The 19,353-nt window shown below is 42.2% G+C and overlaps 1 protein-coding gene across 6 annotated transcripts in view; it reads right to left on the bottom strand.

Moving 5' to 3' along the window:
- The window catches only part of SEMA6A (semaphorin 6A), a 116,898-nt gene that overhangs the window by 71,346 nt on the left and 26,199 nt on the right, over positions 1-19,353 (bottom strand). The window contains exon 1 of one of the 6 annotated variants that reach the window (XM_069880968.1): positions 18,768-18,787. The exons of 4 other annotated variants lie outside the window; for them this stretch is intronic. The gene's annotated coding sequence lies outside the window, so the exon portion shown is untranslated. Of the gene's footprint in view, positions 1-10,162; positions 10,185-18,767; positions 18,788-19,353 lie in introns of those variants that run through there. One more of the 6 variants, XM_069880967.1, reaches the window with a different exon arrangement.

The raw sequence follows: 19,353 nt of genomic DNA, 5'->3' as shown, positions 1-19,353 counted from the left end.
AATGAACGCTCCATTTGTCACGATGTTGATAGTGGTGGTAGTGGTATTATATCATGCAATATTTCACTTTCTAATAATTGCTCAGTTTTATACTGAAATCAGGCTTGCCAAAACTAGGAGGAAAGCCATCTGTGCCTGGAGGATGACTGCCAGAAACATTTGCAATTTTATTTTGGGGTTATAAACCTGCACAATGGAACAAAGGCAAAGCCTAAATAACCCCATTTGCTCATCACCCCCAACCACACAGAGCAATGGATCTAACTCTGGAACAGCTTCATTGGTCATTACAAAGATGTCTTTATTATTTTTAAAAGCCTCACTCATTTAAGAGATAAAAATAGCTCTATTGATTATTTGTGGGACTTCAGCAAACCGCTGTCAAGATTTTGAATTGATTTAAGAGCTAAATGTAGCGATCACTGCCTTCGGACAGGAGAGAATGCCACCTCTAATACATACTTTGCTGTTTCATCTCAGCATGCTTAATAGAAAACAGATACACTACCAGCAACACCATTACTCTCCCCAGCCCTCACTTTGCCTGGGAAATATCCATGCCAGTGAACTGACCTTCCATTCTCTCATCTGATGGATGGAATAAAAATTATGTAGCTGCAGGTGACCCAAAGCTGTAACGAGAAAGAAACGTGGTCTCCCTTTGTTTTCCTCTCCTTTTAGAAACAAAAGTGAAAAATGAAGCCTGATACGTTTTCACAACATATTGACAATTTTCACTGATTAAAAGTTTGACACAGCCCTGCAGACATTGTCTCAGCTGCCACATGCCTGCTGTAAACATAACACTAGGATCAGGCAGTAATCCTAAAACAATCCCTGCAGCTCAGCCAACTCTTCAGGTCAGATTCCCTCAGATACTTAGCATTTGTTTCCTTTCACTGCCGGTACATACTTAAATGGATTGAAGCCCTTCTTCATCCTCTAACCAAGAAGAAAAACTTTATTTCCAGTCTTCTTACGTCTGCATAACAGATCAGATCAATATACAATGGCATAGGTTAACTTTGAAGAAAAAGTTAGGATCCCACAGAACATATCACTATGTTTAAAGCTCAATATAATCACAAACAATTCTCCTTTCTCTTTGTTAATGCAAGAAGCGTTCATGCATTTAATGCACAAACACCTGGCTGTATTCTTCATGAAATCTGTCCCATTTATTTGAAACAAGTGTCCACCTTTTTAAAATGATAAGAGAAATGTAAATCCTCATGTTTAAGTCAGCTGTTAAGCGACCAGAGCACGCTGTTTCGCTTGTGCAATTTGGCTAGATCTTCTCCTAAATCCACTTGTGTAAAAACTGACTCATTAACCTGGTCTCATTTACCTTGAGTGAAACAGCAGTGTTTCACTCGTCAGAGTATTTTTTTCAAAAGGGACCAACCAGATTTGGCATAAAGTAGTATGGTACAACATCAATCTGTGCAACAGACATTACCTTTTACATATTAATTACTGCAGTTGTAGACACCATAGTAGCTAAAAGTGCTTTGCTCCTGAAAGCTTCCTCTGGACAGCCCACTGCTTGTTCCAAACTGTGGTCGTCCAGTCATGGCAGCAGGAAAACTCAGGCTAAACCTGAGCACTGTGTTCTGAGGAAGGCTGCTCAGCACAAGGACATTGTGCTCAGGAAAGCCAACCCATCCAGGCAGAAAAAATGGTAAGGCTTTTCCCTCTAGAGACCAGGCAAACTCATCAGTATGAGTTATGTTTGTCCTTGACAGATAAAGATTCAGGTAAGAAAAGCGTCCTCAACATATAATTTTAGCCCCAAATTTGTTTACGAAATCGGTTTTCTCGTGTTTCTCTGCACCTCACGGAACAGCATGAAATAGATTACTGCAAAAATGAAAAATGTCCACAAAACAAATATAATCCCTGTGGGAAATTTAAAAAACGCCTGTAGATAAGCTCAAGCAGGTAGGGGAGAAAACAGAACACTCCAAGTGCTAAGAAAACAATCAAATTAACTGGGAACATTGTTTTTTAGCATTACCTCTGACGTCTCTCTCCCTCAAGATGCTCATCCATTCACACGTGCCCATATACTCATAGATGTTCACCCAAATTTAAAACGTTCAGATACTGCAGGGAAGGCTTTTTATTAATACTTTAGAGAAATATCATAGATCTCTATCTTTCAAGATGTTTTTTGTTGATATTTTTGGAAACCTTAAAGGAGTAGAATAAATCTGACTCTTAGACAGAAAATCTATGTAGTTTGCCTTCCCTCTGAGATGAGCATGATGCTCGCAATAATCCAGTTCCTGTAGTTTGTTGGTAATTGCTAGCTGCAAGTGGCAGACTGTCTTGAGTTTTGCTCTGCCTGGATTCATGCCCCCAAAATGCTCAAATTTTACAGCACATACAACCCAAGCAGCTTAATGGAAAAGTTAATACAAGAAAGTACCCAACTCTTAAAAGAGTGCTCTTTGAGTCAAAGGATCACCTTAATATGCTGACATGACACATTTTTCACTCCTTATTCCACCACTTCAGGGTTATAGAAAAAACATAAGGCAAAGCAAGAAGCCAGCGGATACATAAGAAAATACTGCTTCCAGGATACTGCTGAGACAAATGATATCGTCTGTTAACCTGGACATAAGGTTAATTACTGTAATTCAATTCATTTTAAAGGGAAAATGCTGTATGCAGATATCATCAATTAACCTCCCAATATAAAAAATCACAATTCCTGTAATTAATAGAAGAGTGCAAGATCACTTTAATTACTGAGGGTCTGTAATTGAGAGGAAACATGAACTACTAGTGTGATTTGAAGGGCAAACTTAAAATTGAGGTGGTGAGGGTCAGAAAAAGTAAAAAACAAGATTACGTTTAGACAGAGACCATCCTTTACACCACATAAATATACTACTGTCTTCTTTTGACACACATCCACCCACATACTGAAGAATACAAGCATTCTTACACGTTTGTTCACACCTGCTTCTTAGCACAGTACAAGGGAATTAGGGTTGCATAGAAAAGGAAGTCAAAGCAGCATTGACAAATGCCTGTAGTACAAGTTACAAAAGCAATATCTCTGTTATTATGTGCTTTACTTCTTTGGAAAAGCTGTAGAGAAAAAGGTTCAGTGTAGCAAGAGAGAACAAGCCCACTGAGTATGGCTGCCTGAATGGGGCATGATGGATGAGCTTCCTTGTGGATAGGAAAAGCCTCTAATCTGTTCTCTGGCTCATTGGTAGAGCAAGGCAAAGTTGTTCCCTTCTTTTGCAGGAAATATCTCCTGCCTTTTTGATACCATGTGCAGGGTTTTTGCAAAGGAGAATCCAGACTGTCACCCAGATGAGACAGCAGCCTGTTTCCAGGTCCTGCGCTAGGGCAGGCTCAGCTATGCAGCCCAAAACCCCGCAGAAAGACAAAGACGTTTCTATATGGCTTACACTTCCTATGGCTATTTTAGGAATGATTGGCTGCATTCAGGTTCCAACTGCAAGTAATGAGATACATGAGAAGAGAAGTCATTTTCATGGCACCAGCACACAGCTAATGACTGATGCTGAAAACAACATTGCTAATATTCCAGCTAATTTTGTGAAGCTGAAAAAAAAAACCCACACTGTGTGATGAAATAACATCTACCAGCAACAGGATGGAAAGGCTCTGGGGTTCACTGATGAAAGTTTGTCTTTAAGCAAAATACTAAGGCTTTCTCAGACAACCAGAGTCCTATTCCCAGACCTCCTCTTATTCCCCATGCTCTTCAACTTCACTCCTTAAAGGTGTCGGAAACAGAGAAAAAGTAACGTTTCATTAGCTGACTGCATCTATATAAATCCAGCAAAAACGCTCGATAAGTAGGCGCACGCAGCCATGGGTTTTTAACAAGTCTGCCAGGTGTTTTGAAACCAAACGAATCCTTCCCAGCTTGCCTAACAGAACAAAATTTCCTGTGCATGAACAGGGAAGACAACAGCATAGCTGGCAAACTGCTGATGTTATTTCTTACTCTGCAGTTCTGCTGTTTATGTGATTTATATCAAATGCTGCAGAGAGAGTTTTCTTTAACTTTATGTTGGCCTCAATAATGTGGACATTCAGCTGATCAGTTGCCAGGAGCTGATCTACAGCCAAGACCCGAATTCCTGCCAGCAGATAGAAGATGAAAAAAAGCACCAAAGACATTAGACAAGGAAATCAAATTACCTTCTAATGAGACCGAAGGCTGTATGCACGGATTGCACTGAACTCACTAGAAGAGCTTGAAGTGATCCAGGTTGGCATCAAGGGGTGACACCCTCAACTGGACTCCAGTTCAGCCTTGCCTACAGATATGAATGATGTTGGTTGGAATGATGGTTGTACTCAATGATCCGGTGGGTCTCTTCCAACCTGGTTATTCTATGATTCTATGATTCTACGTCTCTGACAGATTATGCTTTCTTTCACCACAGAGCAGTAGCTCTTCACCTTGGAGCACAGTCACAGTTAGCAGCTACACCTAAAGGGCATCAGCTTGTGTTAATTTATGTCAGTGGAAACGCTGACCCTGAAGTCTGCTAGTTTGTGGAGTACTGATTCCCACTGGACTTCAGAAAGACCTGTAGCTGCCCCACAGCTCATACAATCTACACCACCTCATGGTTGATGTTGCTTTACCTGCTTATAAACCTTACAACTACAAAGAACTGTATATATTTAATATTTCATTGTCATAAAAGTACACATCCTAATAAAATGACTCTGTTAAATTCTGCTAACTTTATATGGCTTTTGGGCATAGTCTCATGGGACAGGAAATGGAAACACCACATCCAAATTTTGAGTGAAATTCAAGGTTATACTTAATCTTTTAAAAGAAGAAATTCCTCTTTCGGTTTGAATTCTTGCTTTCTTAAAGAAAGCAAATTAGATTCTTTTGGTCACATTCCACACTGTATTTCTTCTTGTTAAAATTTGCCTCTAAGCATGTCAAAACAGAGTCTGATGGTTATTGCTCTTCTGTGGTAAACATCACTACATCAGCTTTAATTAAGAGACAATATATTCTTTGCACCTGTGTGCCACTATATTTAACATGTGCCGTGAAAAAGTAATTTTTGCAGTGTCTATGACTATATAAATTGATAATTTCTAGTACCTCAGACAGCAGAACCAATACCACCTGCAAAATGGTCTGAGATAGCTCAATTAAACAGCTTTTCAGAAGAAGAATTCTCTTAATGACTTGCAGCAACAGATATTCAAAAGACATCTCTTCAGGTATTTCCCTGCTTCTGGTGGAAAAAAAGTAACTTTGAAAGAGAGCCCATAACATACAAAATATTTCTGGAAGCTCTGAGGGACCCTGTTATCTGACATCTCCACTACCTCACGGTTGTCAGCAACAGCTTTTCGTAGACACTAGCCACAGACGTACTTCAGTGGCAAAAATAGCCCAGAGCTTCTCCACACTCTCCCAAAACTTCCAGAAAGAAAAAAGACCTTTATTTAGTCCACTTACCAGTAAGCTAGGCTTACTACATGTGGAGTCAGAAAAAATGCCCAGTCACAGAATAAATGGCACTCTTAAAACATTCTGAAGAACAATATCATTAAACAAGCAAACAAACAAAAATAAATAAAAAAATTAGGTATGTTATCACGTATTTAAAAATGGGAAAAAAGGTGGAAATATTTGGTAATTCACAATTATATAATTGAGTACTGGTGTGTCCCACAACTTCCCTCCTTAATTTAGAGCTGGAAACTCATTTTCTTCCCTCAGCAAATTACCATACTTCTTTTTTTTTCCCCTGGTGTCCTAGAAGTATTGCTTACTGTCCTGGACAAGAAGAAACAACCCGCACAGAGCCTTGATGGAGGAATATGCAGCCTGAAGGGGCAACACAAACCTATTACTGGCAAGATGAAGTTACAAACTGACAATGCTCTGCTTTTATAAAGAATGGAATCGGTTTGTGAGACTGAAAACTCTAATGCCTCGCTTCTGCAGGCTGTGAGAAATGCTTGTAAGCTTCATTTCCGAATCCTAAGGAGCTCCCCACAATCCCTTCTCTTCCCAGCACTTACATACAGCAACTCTCTTGTAAGAGGACCTGGCTTTCCTCATGCAAGAACAGATTTGGCTTTCCTCACGCAACAGATTACTCCCCTCACTCACATACACCCTTACAGTCTCCAAAAGCTGAGAACGTTATTTCTGCTGCAAGCTCATAAGGACAGATGGCATCTTCCCTCCTATTTTGGACAGCTTGAAGAAGATCAGTTCTGTTTCACATAAATGAAAAAAACCTGCTCTTGATGATCAAAGGATGACTAAACGTGGAATATACCTCTTAACGTATGTTTTAATAAACCTGACTTGTGACATTATTTCTCTTAGCTGAATGCTGGTAAGCTCTGGAAAGAGATGTTACATAGAGAAATTGGGATAGAGAGATGTGGCAGCTTTCTCCTGGGGGCTGGACAATGAAGAAGATGGAGATCAAGTTGCTTCCTCCTGGAGCTCACCAGGCATGTTCCTTCTTTTTCTGTCATGGAGATAGTTCAGCTGCCATCCTCCTTCTCAGTCAATACAGCTAGGCACCCTCCTTTGCCTTGACCCACTGAAGATAATCATTTCCCTCTGCCTGGAATGAAGCCCGTGTTCCTGCTGTGCGTTCCCCAGGGGCAGGACACAGTCATCCAGAAGAATTTTGCCTGACTGGAAATGCAAATGAGGAGAGAATCTTTTCATCACAGCTTCCACTTCAGTCTCTTCTCTTGCTGTGCACGCTTAGAAATACATATAGTCAAACACATCAAGGCAAAAATGGGAAGCCACGCACCCTCTACAGGATCCTCCTGCCTACATCTCTCACAAGTAAAACTATTTGTACTGCATGAACCATCACACGCAAACTTAATAAAAAACTTCTTTCCAATATGCTTCTTTCAAGGTATTTCTAGTGTAAACACAGACAAAAGGTATGTTCTCTTTTATGACAGGCCTGAAATAAAGCAGGTCTAATTAGCAAAACTAGATATGACTTCAGAGGTAACATAGTTTTGAATAGAAGCATAGGAAACCTCTCCTTTGAGCTTATTCAGCTGTAAGCTGCCTTCAACCTTTCCTCCTTATAACCTTTTCTCTTTGACTCCGCAAATCTATGCAACAGATGGATTGATGATTTCCTACAACAGCAATTTGATTACTGATTGCTCCTTTGTCACAAACATCATCTATGGTCACCCAGTGTCCTGCATCGACTGAACAAAGTAATGCATCACGCAGTCCTGTTCACACTATAGAATCATAGAATCGTAGAATAACCAGGTTAGAAGAGACCCACCAGATCGAGTCCAACCATTCCTATCAAACACTAAACCATGTCCCTTAGCACCTCGTCCACTCGTCCCTTAAACCCCTCCAGGGAAGGTGACTCAACCCCCTCCCTGGGCAGCCTCTGCCAGTGCCCAGTGACCCTTTCTGTGAAGAATTTTTCTATCACTTCTATCGCTGGCTGAACCCAACTATTAACTAGAAGACTGTAACCTACTGTCTATCACTGCTCCAATAATAAAGCTTGGGCTACAACCTGTATAGCAAAATATTGCTTGTGATTAAAGTAGTGCTAACGACAGGGAAAAAAAGGAAAAATAAAGTATCTTCACCAGCAGAAGACACTATTGCACTAGAGCTCCTTTTGGTTATGTTTTCTTAAACTTGTATTCTACCTGGGGTCATTGGTTGAATCATAGAATGGTTTGGGTTGGAACGGACTTTAAAAATTGTGCAGTTCCACAACCCCTGCCATGGGCAGGAACACCTCCCACCGCATCAGGTTGCTCAAAGCCCCGTTTAACCCAGCCTTGAGCCCCTTCAGGGACGGGGCACCCACAACATCTCTGGGCAGCCTGCGCCAGTGGCTCACCACTCCCTCACAGGGAACAATTTCTTCCTGATATTTAATTTAATCTCCCCTCTTCCAGCTTAAAACCATTACCCCTCATCCTATTACCGCACCCTTTGACAAAGAGCCCCTCCCCAGCTTTCCTGTAGCCTCCTCTAAGGACTGGAAGGCTGCACCAGGGTGTTCTTGGAGACTTCTCCTATCAAGGATGAACAAAGCCAACGCTCAGCGTGCCCTCATAAGGGAGGTGCTCCAGCCCTCGGACCACCTTCGTGTCTCTCCTCTGGACTCGCTCTAATAGGTCCATGTCTTTGCTGTGCTGAGGGCTCCAGAACTAGACACAGTACTCCAGGCGAGGTCTCATGAGAGCAGAGAGGGAGAATCCCCTCCCTCAACCCACTGGCCACGCTTCTTTTGAGGCAGCCCAGGATAGAGTTGGCTTTCTGGGCTGTATTGCTGGCTCACGTTGAGCTTCTCATCCAGCAGCACTCCCAGGTGCATTCTTCGGCCGTCTTTGGCTCCGTCTTTAACAGCCAGACAGTTTCCCCCTGGGTATTCAGCCCCCTCAGCTGAAAGACAGGGTCCCATAATCCAGGAGGGAGCGTTAAGCGACCTGCTATGCCACCTGGACCCTCAGAAGTCCATGGGGCTGGATGGGATCCACCTGGAGGAGTTTGCCAAGCCAGCAGGAGTAAGAAAGGGATCGTACTCCTGCACTTGGGGCTGGTGAGACCACACCTCAAATCACCTGCTCAGTTTTGGGCCTCTCAGTACAAGAAAGACATTGAGGTGCTGGAGTGCATCCAGAGGAGGGCAATGAAGCTGGTGGAGGGTCTGGATAATAAGTCTTATGAGGAGAGGCTGAAGGACCTGGGGCTGTTTCTTCTGGAGAAGAGGAGGCTGAGGAGAGACCTTATTGCTCCCTACACCTAGTGGAAAGGAGGTTTCAGTGAAGTGGCTCTTAGCCTCTTCTCCCAAGTGACTAGTGATATAAAGTGAGAGGAGTGACCTCAAGCTGTACCAGGGAAAGTTTAGATTGGATATTAGGAAAAACTTTTGCACTGAATGAGCAGTGGAGCACTGGAAGAGGCTACCCAGGGAAGTGGTGGAGTCACCATCCCTGGAGGTGTTTGAAAAAGGGTGTAGACCTGGCACTCCAAGATATGGTTTTACTAGGCATAGTGGAGTTGGGCTGACAGTTAAACTTAGTGATCTTAGAGGTCTTTTCAAATCCTGATGATTCTATGAATTCTAGGTGCTGTGCAGTTTTTAAGGAAAAAAGGTCTTGCCCTGGAAAGTTTACAGTCCACATAGACAATATATATATAAGTGTGGATAAAGGTTTTTTTTCTTTTTAATTTACAGGTACGAGAAAAACTGTTTCCACCTGCAGTTCTCTTGATTCAAACACACAAGTCTTCTTTGGCCCTGGTCTTTCCCTAAGCAAATATTTTAGTTACTAAACTGTAAAAATATTGACAGCATTTCTACAGCATTACAGCATAATAACTGACTTCCAACATCTCAAACTGCTAAGATCAATGTTTTGGGCTTGAATAAACACATTCAACTGTTGACCTCCAGTCCAGCAACAAGTCCTTAAAAACTCAATCATGCATGCATCCACACACATGGGATGCATTCCTTAAGACAGGGGATTTATTGCTTGCAGTTTCTGTTTCAGCAGGGACATGGCTTCGGAGCACAGTTTTGCAGTTCAAGGAGCACAAGCATGTTGATTCATCTCACTGGAAATATTCAACTCATAATCATGCATTCATTTAGTTTTTTCCATCATTACCAACTGGTCAGTCAGAACTACATTTTTTCCTAGCTATACGCACAAAAGTTACCCAAATAACAAAATGCTGATACTTTTCCATGAACATCAGACTTCAGAAACAGCAGTGTTTGAAAAGCCCTCAACAGAGTCTGGGAGTGGTTTGCATAATTCACCACTCATTCTTGGTTCAATAACAAGAGAAATGATGCCCCATATTTTGTCAGTTGTCTCACGGAAGTTTTCCTTCATTCTGTCTAATCAATCAAGTTAAATTGCATTTAATTATTGGATTCCAGCAGCTGAGCTTAACCAGAATAATCTAATCATCACAACAAATTCACACTTAAAAGCAAACCTCAGTGACAATGCCCAGGACAAATTGAAGGTTTAACACGCAAACAGTTACCAGATGATACAACCAAAAAAAAATGGTTTAATTCAACAGTCAGTAAGTTTCAATTCTAGCAATAATAAAAAGAAAGATGTTAAATATTACCTTTCTTTTTTAGAGAAAGAAAGAAGGAATGACAAAAATTCAGTACGGAAGGAGGACAGTGTCATGAACACCAGGGACAAAACAGAAGAACAAGAACAGCCATCTCAGCACATTACAGCTTTCTGCTAAAGCCACAGCCAGATCTGGCACGATATAAACAGCAGCAGCAATTCCCTTGGGACAGCAGTGTTGTGTGAAGTTAGACACAAAACACTTCACTGATGTGTCTTGGGGACCAGGGGAGGCTAAGGGTCTATTTTAACTAACTATTCTAATCCTCCCATCACCTCCTCCCAAACCAACACTTACCTTCCTCTTCAACCACAGCAGTGGCTAAAACCTTAACTAGGCACTGCTTTGAAGACCTTGCACTAATAAAGTCTCTAAGTTTGATTTCTAAGTAGAAGTTATTAAAAATAAACTTTATGAAGCTTATTAGTCTATATCTTTAGTATCCAAAGGCAATGAAGGCTCCTGAAAGACTGGCATGTATCTCTGAAAAAAGGAACAACCACTACCACATCTCAGTCTTGCATTGCTTACCATTTATTCCTCCCCTTATTCTACTGACAGCAAGATGGACAATACATGAAAATTTGATTCTTGGTAAGCTGAGTCATGTAAATTAGCTTAATGAAATAGATGACTTTGTGTATGTCCCTTTGATACTGATTAAGCTCAAGTATCCACTCAGCTAATGACTAAAGCAATACCACGAGAGCTCTTGTGGAGGTGTCATAGCTATACTTTTCTTTTTTTTTTAAACAGCCCTTTACTCAGCACTTATTTCTATCTCAAATCCCCCCAGCCAGGAAAACAGGCCAGCTTCCAAATAGCAGACAGAAGCAGTTAACAGCTTAAGACACGACTGATGTAACATAAAAATCTGCAGCCACTTTGCACAGCTTGGGTCTCAACATATAAAGGAATATGCCTTTGTGCCCCTGGTTTTCAAAGCAGATTAGCAGTGCGCTGCAAGAGGCTGCTTTGACTCTGTAATTATAGCCATCTTAATAATGATCTGTTCGATGGCTGCCTACTGCTGGTGCCCAGACAGTTTAATCACTATGCATTCGGCTGTAGAGAACTAGCTATCTTTCCTCTCATTTGAAACATGCGACATGTTGTGTGAAGGCGGTGTAAATGAGCTTCCCTTGAACTAGCTGGCTAATACACTTTCATCATTTAAAACCTAAATTATAAAATAGGCCAGTAAAAGTGATAATGCATTGCTTCTTATTATACAAAAAGATGTTTTACCTCAGCTGCACTAGCTGAACAGTCACTCCTTACACAGCCTATACATATATTATTTATTGAGCACCAGCTGTATGCTCAGCATTGTACAGATACAGAGAGATGCTCTCCCTACTCCTGGGAAGCTTTTATAGTCTAAAATAGTGGAGTTTGGCATTCATTCTGCATGTAGAAATCCCTTTGACTTCACTATGGGGAGCAGTTGCAGAAGCAAGTACAGCGAGTGAAAAAATTCAAGCAGTGCTCCTAATTGGACTCTGTTTTAGGCTTTGTGGAAAGTACTGTGAAGACCGACACAGAAGAGGTATGAATATACCTGAGCATATGGGAAGATGAAGAAAGATGATGCAGTGTTACCAGTTCCAACAACTCTTTGTGCTTACGCTGGCTGCATCTCTCTACACCCCCCCGCTGTGTGGTTGCTGTCTTAATCTGTTCCCATACTACGATACTTTCAAGGCAATACTGATCCAGTAACATCTATCAATGGAAGAACCGATGCTCAATTTCCTCCAATGCCAGTGATTTGTTAGGACTCCTAGCTAAACATCAGGAGTGGGCCAAATGTGAGAAGGAGGCATGAATCACTACCACAACCTCCAAAATGTATTTTATAGTTGAGGTGAAATCCTACTCTCAGATTCCTACACAGATTTCCCACACTACAGAACATAAGAGGCTAAAGGTACAATTATATTTACACACAGCGGATGGAAGAATCTGGAAAAGAAATGAGGAAGAGCAAGAATAAGGTGAGAAAGAAAGGGAGATGCACGGGGAAGCAGAGAACAAAGACTGTGAGAACTGCGAAGCTGGAGGTTCAAAGAGGTGAAGCAGCCTAGGGACAGAGAGCTGCCACGGCATCTGGGCATGGAGGGAGAGAAACGATCAGCAAGTGGAAGACAGAGCGAAAAATATGAAGACGAGAAGGATATTTTGAAATGAATATAGCTGCAAAAAGACTGTGAGGAAGAAGGACAGATGCAGATATGTGTAAAGGACTCTTTAGAAGTAAAAGACGGCAATTACGGGCAAAGGGAGAAGAAAGGGTAAAGTTTCAGAGGAAACTCCTAAGAAAATGGGAATAAGAGAAGGATATGAGCTGGATGAAAGGAATTGAAAGAGTAAGAAAACACAGTTACAGCTACTGTTGTGTATTCCACTCATTTTCATTTGGAGTCCACGCTTGGAAACGGGGTCTCATGGGCATATATTATTTTGCTCCTTTATTAACTCATCAACTTCTTAATCTTACAGAAATAATTCAAGGAGAGGGAAGGACAGAAGGAAGTCTTCTGCATATCAACTGATGTTATAGATGTTATACACTAAAATACGTAATGATGATGCCCAACAGCAGACTCACAGGAAGACTATAGGTCCCAGTATTATGGCTAACACCAAACACAGGTTCACAGTTTGTCAGGTGGGTCACTACAGGATGAAAAAGCGAGTCCCGATCACTTCTGTCAGCACCTTGCTGGTCACAAGCCATCTAAATACATTAAAACACATTAAGAACTTTCTTAAATGCACTCTTCCACATCCACAGTCACTGTAGTTGTCTCAGAAATATGAGTTAATCATAAATGAAAGGGACAGTAGCTTTTAGATCATGGATGGGGAGGCAGGTGGTCCACCAAACAATATCACTCTTGTCAGATCCAAACTAAAAAACCCAGAGACTTACTGAGCCAAGGGAATTTTGCCTGTGTATGAGAATTGTCCTTATGTTCCAGAGATGAAGGATTTGGTGTCTGGGCCCAGCTCCCCGTGTGTATCCACGTGCGCCTTGATTTATATAGTAATCATGTCTGTTGCCTGCAGCAGCAGCACAGGGACTTGTTAAAAAAACACAGGCAAACGTCCTCCTGCAGAGCACTATTGTACATTTCAGTCAGCGGTGGCATCAAAGAGGACTGACAAATGGCCCATGAGGAGGGGAAAAGACTTCTAAGCGTCAAGGTGGTATGGAAGAGAAGCAAAATGGAAGGACAGACTTGGGAGACCAGCACAGACAGTGGAAAGGGAATCTGCAAGAAATAAGACGGAGCAAGGATAATATACAGAAATCCCAACACAACATGTACCTAATATGCCTCATGGGAGTTGGGCAGATAAATCTAAATGGAATAGACCTCTATTTTCATACAGCTGCAAAGATAAACATTCTTCCCATGAAACCATTATAAACCCCTCGTCTTCAGGGTTGATTTAAAAATTGCAATTCAGCTGTTGCAATTTGTATCGGACTGGAATTTGGCAGTACCAGACATCAAATCAATTCCACGTGAGAAGGGGAACTACAATACTCCATGTTATAGCCTGAAATTGTATTTTCAAGGGTTTCAAATGTTTTCTACACGACTGCAAGGTGAAAGAGAGATTAGGTTAATTTTTAAAATGAAGTTTAGCTTTCAGCAGAGTCAGTGGAAAGACTCCCATTGACTGATTAAAGGGATCCTGTCAGAAACACAGATGATGTGCCTTCAGCATTCTTCCTCTTAAAAACAACCAAAAAAATGAAAAAGCACAAATATTTAAGAGGAGAACATGTAAGTCCTGATATTTGACATCGGTATGTCATTTATCAGCTTGCCATGCTGTTGTCTAGCACATCGATGCTGCTTGCGTATAGTCATTCATTGATTTCCACGCACTTTTCCATGCTTTCCCCCCCCGCCACAATACTGTCTTATTTTAATGGGGTTACAACTCCTGCACTAGGAACACAAGGTTAGTATCCTGCATGGCAAAGATCAGGAACGATGTTATACTTTCTAACTGTTAAAAGTATGCAAACTGTGGGTCTGGATCCTGAAAAACATAGGCAGACAAAACTGCCACTTAATTTAATAAAGTCAGTGGGAGTGTAGCCAGCAAGTCAGACCTTATGAAATTAATATTCTGCACTAGCTAGTCTGCTAGTTTATGTTAGCGGATGTGTTGGGCACTGAGAAACACAACATACCAAATTCAGCCTCACACAACCCTGCAGCAGGAACGTTCTGTTTATTTATATGGAAACGTTACTCCTAAACAAGCACTGGAACCAGTGAAGCCTGGTTGTTCGGAATTTGCGTCCCAACGCTGATGTCTTTGAAAGGACTGAATTTCCCACACACTCCTCACTTCTCTGAAGCCACACTCTTCCAACTGCTTGCCTGGTTTCAGGAGGGACCTTGGAAAACCATTGTCCTGCATCCTGGACTAAGTCAATCCAAACCCTCACAAGTTACTGGGAGCTAACAACTGCTTCTACACAGTCAATACGATCACACAAGTCTTGTTTCTTTAGGATGCCAGGCTAAAAATATAGCCATTTGCATTAATTGCTCAGAAGAATTTCAGCCTTGAACTACAGTGGGAATTGTACCCCCAGATGCACAGAATCAAATTTAGCCCTGGAGGCTGAATGAGGCTAGGCTTACCCGTGACCCCCCTGCCCTTCTGTGGGTTTCAGACACATCCTTCACCCCGTGCTCACACAGTTGTTTGTGCTTAATTGGAAATAGTTGAATTTCCTGTTAACTGGTAAGCAAACAAAGCACCCTCTCCACCAGCACTGGGATCCCTGCTTGGCTGACTTTAAATAGATGGGGCCGATCAGATACTGAACATCGGTTCAGTGAAGAAAGGGCTGTTGTGTGAGAAGGCTGCATCCCCCCGCAGCGGGCACCCAAGCTTTGGAGAGATGGATCCGAAAGGCAAGGAACAGCGACCTTCACCAGGTCAGGAAGGCATCACTGTGCAAAAATCCCAGGACAGATGCTGGAGAGCGGACAAAAATTTGTTCCTTGCCTACAAGAATCTTAGAATGGGAAAGGCGCAGGGGGACAAAATGCCTTGTCTCTCAATGCAGGAATCTGGCAAACCCCCAAGCCCAGCTCCTCCTGAAAAGCTCAGTGTGCCAGTGTTTCCTGCAGGTACTGCTTCAGTGTCGACAGCAAGATGTTCTCAGCAGCACAATAACAGCTGCACAATGCAGGCAGCAACTGAATGGTTGAACAGCTTTTTATACAGGCATGGTGTGATAAAAACCTGGTGTTCTTTTGTGCTTCACAAAGCCGCTACTTTGCTGACTCCAAGTTCAAATCTCACGGGCTATTAGGAGATGGAAGGAGGACAATGCATTAACATGCACGGTAGAAAAGAATGTGCTTTATTCTGGAAACCAAGCTTGCGCTAGGATCTGTATTACACCCTAAATACCGAGCCAGAAGCTACTTTCATGTCAATTAGAAGGTATGTATTTTGGCAGGCAGGGATCAAGCACTTAGTCACAGGGCAATTCCAGCCTCCCCTTCATGATGAGAGGTAAGTGGAGCATTTTCCCCACACTGGCTGTGCTCCCCAGTAGGGGCAAACATAGCAGATACAAATTTGTCACCAACTGGTGGTCTTGCAGCTTGTTTTTTAAAGGCTGGGAAATGCATGATTTTTCCAGTGCCCAATCTTTTCTCCTCAAAGAATAAATCACAGACAAATAAATGAGAGATGGGAAATTCCCTTTAGATTGCTGAGTCAAACTGTGTTAGGAGGGACAAGCGAAGCCACAGCTAACTCATTTGAATCGCACTGGGGGAACAAGAGAAACAAAAGAAAGCATCAGGACAGAAAGGCAGAGCAGGACTGGAGTGACTGTTGAAAGTAGCAAGCTAGAAGTGAAATAAAATAGCAGGTCTCCAAACTTATTTTTTTTTTAAGGGGGTGTAAGTTCTTTAACATCCTCCTCTTAACATTAAAAGCCAGGCAGTCATGCTGCAATAAGACTGAGCACTGTATGGGTGGTTCACCACTCCACAGTATGTTAGCTTGTCATTCCTAACCCTTCCAAATCTCCTCTTGGGAATATTTAGGATTTTGCTGAAGAGTACCACGATTGCATGAGGTCTTTGTTTATTCATCTGCAAATCAGTATCGTAATGCTGTACCTGCCTCACAGGGAAGTTATGAGGCTCCATTAATTCTCCTAATGTGCTTCAAGATAATCAAATAAAGGATGTTAGGCAAGTGTATGGTAATGTTATTGTTCCCTGGAAATTCCCCCTTTTCCTAGTTGGCACAATTCTCCCTTTCCCTGCTTAATTTTAATTCCTCTTAGCCCTTGGGCTACAGTTTATTGCTCCGTCTCTAAATCGAGGCCAAAAACTCTTTGCAAATAAATTTCCACTAGCAAAGTTGAGTCGGTGTCAGAGTTTTTAATGTAAACTGTGGGAATTAAAACAAGCTATACTGACAGTAACATCAAAATCCAGTTCTCTCATCCCTGCTGCAAAAGATGTTTACAGACCTCTCTAAAAGATGCCTCTCTGGAGGCCAGTGACAAGTGGTGTCCCCAGGGCTCAGTGCTGGCTCCAGCCCTGTTCAATGTCTTTATCGATGACCTGGATGAAGGCATCGAGTGCACCCTTAGCAAGTTTGCGGACGACACTAAGCTGGGTGGAAGTGTCGATCTGCTGGAGGGTCGGGAGGCTCCAAAGGGATCTGAACAGGCTGGATCCATGGGCTGAGACCAATGGGATGAGGTTTAGCAAGGCCAAATTCCGGGTCCTGCACTTGGGGCACAACAACCCTGAGCAGCTACAGACTAGGAGAAGTCTGTCTAGAAAGCTGCCTGGAGGAGAGGGACCTGGGGGTGTTGGTTGACAGCGACTGAACATGAGCCAGCAGTGGCCCAGGTGGCCAAGAAGGCCAATGGCATCTTGGCTTGGATCAGACACGGCGTGACCAGCAGGTCCAGGGAGGTTATCCTCCCTCTGGACTCGGCACTGGTGAGACCGCTCCTCGAATCCTGTGTTCAGTTCTGGGCCCCTCACCACAAGAAGGATGTTGAGGCTCTGGAGCGAGTCCAGAGAAGAGCAACGAAGCTGGTGAAGGGGCTGGAGAAGAAGAGGAATGGCTGAGAGAGCTGGGGGTGTTTAGCCTGGAGAAGAGGAGGCTGAGGGGAGACCTCATTGCTCTCTCCAACTCCCTGAAAGGAGGTTGTGGAGAGGAGGGAGCTGGGCTCTTCTCCCAAGTGACGGGGGACAGGACAAGAGGGAATGGCCTCAAGCTCCGCCAGGGGAGGTTTAGGCTGGACATTAGGAAAAATTTTTCACAGAAAGGGTCATTGGGCAGTGTCAGAGGCTGCCCAGGGAGGGGGTTGATTCACCTTCCCTGGAGGGGTTTAAGGGACGGGTGGATGAGGTGCTGAGGGACACGGGTTAGTGTTTGATACGAACGGTTGGACTCGATCCGGTGGGTCTCTTCCAACCTGGTTATTCTATGATTCTGTGATTCTATGAAAATGCTTGAAGGTCAACAATTGGTTTTGTGCCATATGGGCTGAAGGCTTGTAAACCCTTGCACAGATTTGGGGGTGGGGGGCAGGTGCACAGTGCAGTGAGAAAAAGCCCAACAGTAAAGGCAAGCTTGAATTACATGCTGGCCTTGCTGAAGCAAATTACTAATTAATTACAATTAGCTTAGTCTAAAAATCCTAAACTTGCTGGAAGTGAAACCAGACAGCACAGTCCTTCCATCTATTGGTCTTATAAAACCAAGATGCCCATTTTGAGAAGAATAAGAACTACTGCAGAGACATTTCATTCGAAAGCCATGATGTCCTGAATGAATAAATCCTATAAGACAGTGTACTAAAAATATAGCTGAAGTAGCTAAAAAGGAGATTACCATTGACACAACAAAGCGTTAATGATAATATGTTGTTGATGATATTCCATAACTTTTGTCTGCTGGTACTTAACACATGATGGTCATTACAGGTTCAAACACCGTAGTAAATCTAGCACACTTGCTGGTATCTTACACGTGGCTGGATATCTGGGACAGGAAAAAGCTCTAAGTTGTGTAAGCTTTAAAGAAGATTGATTTATCCACACAGGAATTCTCCTGCATAGCTGTATCACGCCTGCATTCACATGTTTTTTTGCTTTCTGCCATTACTAAATTAGTGCTCTCTCATTTCAGTGAGTTATTTCACTCTGCCAGATTTCATAAAAATCTCTTCGGTCACAAAAACAACATTCAAAAATGTGCAGCAGACCCTACACCACTGAACTGCAGAAAGCACTTCTGAAGGCTTACTCTGAGGACAATCTCAGTCCTCGTGGACATTTGTTCAGCAACATGGTGCTCCTTTCAGTGGAACAAAACAAAGCACTTTAAGATTTTACAGAAAAAAATAGAATATACGTGGAGAAAATAGAAAAATATGTACCTTGCTAGTCCCAGCAATGAGCACAACAGTAACAGTAGTGAAAACTACCCAGGAACTCTCATTGTTTAAATTAATCTCTGCAGAAAAATTCAGTATTGGGTTTGCACTGGAATAAAAGATTCTTACCTAACTGTCACCAGGCTGATTCATACTCAACAATGGTATTGGCTTTGGTGGTATAATTCCCAATTTCCTCTGCTGTGAGACTGAAATGAGGTACAACATGCTTTTTACTAGACTTCAATGGATAGCTAACCTCCATGATTGTCATTTGAAAGAGTACATTTTTAGCCTTTGTAGTACTTAATAACATCGTGTTTTGGCAAGCCAGCTTTGGGGGCCTTTCCCCCTGAATAATAAATATAATGTACATGGTCTATCGCCCTCACATTCTAGTTTATTTGCTATTTTCCTCTTTGCCTAATGAACTGGAAAGCCTGGTTTAAAAATGACTAAGAACATGCAAATTTGAGTATGAAGATTTTTTTTTTACAAATCACATACATGAAGTTCCTGGCATTTCACATGTCAAGGAACTCTCCAAATACCTTAATTTCTCTCTTTTTTTTTCTTTTTTTTTCCTTACAGGTTTTGAGCTTCATTCTTCGTGTTTTAAAAAGTTCAGTTATCCAGTTATGAGGCTCCCTTTTCAAGACTTTCTGCACTCACATTGGTTGACTCTGCTTTTGATGAATAATCAACATATTAAAAG

This window comes from Phaenicophaeus curvirostris, chromosome Z (assembly GCF_032191515.1).
Source record: "Phaenicophaeus curvirostris isolate KB17595 chromosome Z, BPBGC_Pcur_1.0, whole genome shotgun sequence".
NCBI lineage: Eukaryota > Metazoa > Chordata > Aves > Cuculiformes > Cuculidae > Phaenicophaeus > Phaenicophaeus curvirostris.
The sequence above is the reverse complement of the archived record's forward strand: the minus strand, read 5'-3'. Positions and strand labels throughout refer to the sequence as shown.